Source organism: Myotis lucifugus, unplaced genomic scaffold, assembly GCF_000147115.1.
Source record: "Myotis lucifugus unplaced genomic scaffold, Myoluc2.0 scaffold_75, whole genome shotgun sequence".
Classification (NCBI taxonomy): Eukaryota; Metazoa; Chordata; class Mammalia; order Chiroptera; family Vespertilionidae; genus Myotis; species Myotis lucifugus.
This window is the reverse complement of record NW_005871123.1, coordinates 135747-138668: the sequence shown is the minus strand read 5'-3', so window position 1 is coordinate 138668 and position 2922 is coordinate 135747. Positions and strand designations below refer to the sequence as shown.

The 2922-nt window shown below is 36.5% G+C and overlaps 1 non-coding gene across 1 annotated transcript; it reads left to right on the top strand.

Annotated features, from left to right (window-relative positions):
- Positions 1-1678: 1678 nt before the first annotated feature.
- On the top strand, positions 1679-1785 carry LOC111826398. Its single transcript, XR_002829730.1, has one exon. It is a non-coding gene; the product is annotated as a U6 spliceosomal RNA (small nuclear RNA).
- Positions 1786-2922: the final 1137 nt, after the last annotated feature.

Here is a 2922-nt window from a genome sequence, read left to right as displayed (position 1 = left end):
CAATAAAAACATATTTAAAAAATGAAAAGGGAACCTACAGAATGGGAAAAAATATAAAAAAGAAGAAATTAAAAAGTAATATTGGGGGGCAGGAGCGGGCTGGAAGAGGTTAATGGGGGAGAAAGGAGGACTTATGTAAAACTTTCAACAATAAAGTTTAAAATCCTATATAATAAAAGCCTAATATACAAATTGTCCCCTCGGTAGTTCAATCAGTTCAACTACTTGCTATGATGTGCACGGACCACCAGGGGGCGGTGCAGAACATGGCAGGTGTTAGCGATGCGATACTGGCAGAGGGCGACAGTGGAGGCGCTGCTAGCCTGATGGGCCCTGACGAGATCTGGACCGGGGCGGGATGATGGAGCAGATGAGCAGGCAGCTCCCGGCCAAGGCGAGTGCAAGTGGGGGGCGATCGGTGGAGTTATCACTCTGCAAATCGCCCCACAGATGGCAGCCAGTGGTGGGGGCAGAGGGCAGGGCCACCACCTGGCTCCCAGGCACTGAAGAAGCCAGGCAGGGGGCCCAACCCCGATCGATTGCCCTGCAGGTAGGATAGTGGAGCAAGTGAGGGGGCAGCACCAGGCCATGGCAGGATGCCAGGCTTGGCTGCAGGGCTGCGAGGCTGGGGGTGTGAGCTAGGGCCATGAGCCTGGGGGTGTGAGCTGGGGCCTGGTCTCCACAGGCCACCCCGAGGGACCCCACCTGTGCACAAATTCATGCACCAGGCCTCTAGTAAATAAATAAGATAAAAATTTTTAAAAATAAGATTGCACTATGAGTCCATGGTATGATGCTTCTTTAAAAACAATAACAACAAATGATGCTCCCATTTTCCCCCTCTACTTATACACCAAATGGAAAAACTGGCTATTATTCTTAATATGAAAGACATGTAAAATCATTTTCATAAGTTTAAGTTACCATGAAAAACAAAAATAAAGAAAACAAAGCATTATGAAAAAGGAATAAAAAAATCATCATTTAATTAAATATCTTAGAGAAATTAAAAAATATTTATTTTATGTTAATAAAATCAGGACATCTATTCTTCCATGTCTTTATTTGTATGAAGTTTCCTTTTCATTTTTAAAAAAATATATTTTATTTTGTTTTTACAGAGAGGAAGGGAGAGGGATAGAGAGTTAGAAACATTGATGAGAAAGAAACATCGATCAGCTGCCTCCTGCACACCACCTACTGGGGATGTGCCCAAAACCAAGGTACATGCCCTTGACTGGAGTCGAACCTGGGATCCTTCAGTCCGCAGGCCAACGCTCTATCCACTGAGCCAAACCAGTCAGGGCTCCTTTTCATTTTTGACATTAAAAATCCATTTACATATTCCATTCCTTATTTTGTTTTAAAAAGCGAGCAAGTGTCTTATAAAACTTTGCGGAAATGGAGTCCATTTGAATCTTCAGTTAAACAACAGAAGAACCCAATTGCTTTTGAAGTGAGCTTGGCCATTTTCCAGTTGAAATATATCAAAGGAGATTTTACCTGCATCTGCCACCTCCAATTGAAGAACAGAAACAGTACAGGTTAATTAGTTTCTCTCTGGAGGTCCTATCAAAGGAGGGTTAAAGTCTAGACAGCAATTTCCTAGAGTGTGTTCCATAAATCCCAATTTCTGAGACTTTAAAATGTGTTACAGCATTATAAAGTGTTATGTGTTGTGCTTGCTTCGGCAGCACATATACTAAAATTGGAATGATACAGAAAAGATTAGCATGGCCCCTGCGCAAGGATGACATGAAAATTCGTGAAGCGTTCCATATTTAAAAAAATGAATAAATAAAAATAAAGTGTTATGTGTTTAAGATTATAAAACATTGACTTACACACAACTAAATTATCATCTTTTTACTCCAAGATTTTGCTATGTTGGTGGTCACACAGAAAAAAAAAATAATTTATTATATAGTAATTACTAAATTAATTTAATGAGTATTTTTAATGCCTATTGCTACTACCCCCCCCCACACACACACACACTTCAGCACATTTAAAAAAATAACTTTTAACTAATATATGTTTTTCAGGTCTAATATGCATACTATTTATTTTATAGAGAAGAACTTGCTTATTTTGGGTTTCCCTATCAATAGAATGACAGAGTATCTAAGAATGGTTAGCAGCTTCCAAGGGCATCTCAAGTAGAGATGCTGTTTAGGGCAGTTTAGAATCATGAACAACATTTGTGCCTATGGCATGGATTTGGGACCAATTAGCTTATTAGTGGTTTGGTGGTTATTAACTATACAGGAAATTACCAGCTACTGGAACAGGATTATAAAAAAAAGAAGAAGGAAGATCTGAGTCTAGATTGCTGAAGAACATTGATGTTTAAGAAACATTAAAAGGAGTGTCAAAAGGAAATATGAAAAAGGCATGAGTCCCACTGTTAGAAGAGAATAATAAAAAGTTATGAGTCAGATAGTAAGAGGAGAATAATAAATATTAGGAAAATTATTTCTAATAATAAATAATATTGTATTATAGGTAACAGCTTCATATATGTTGACACAGAAGTTGATTAATAAAATGAAAACAGTGAATATTTTAAGTATCACTGAAGTATAAGAAAAAAATTTACATTTCTTATTTTTTCTACTTTATTAATTTATCTGAGAAAATCAAAGTTAAACCTGTTTTCTCTTCTAAACCACTTGTATAAATGTTTGTGTGTATAAATATGCTTGCGAATGCATTAAACTAGTTTCACTAATCAATTTATATAGAAGTCATATTCTATTATAATCAGAGTCAATTATTATTCTATGGTAATTAGCAATAGCAGAGAATGTACTTGAAAAATTTTAAAACAGCTTTCAAAAATTTACACTTTATTCATTAATTTTTTAAACTTATAATTTTGAAAAAGTTTCCATATTTCTAAAATATAGAGAATAGTGTAAT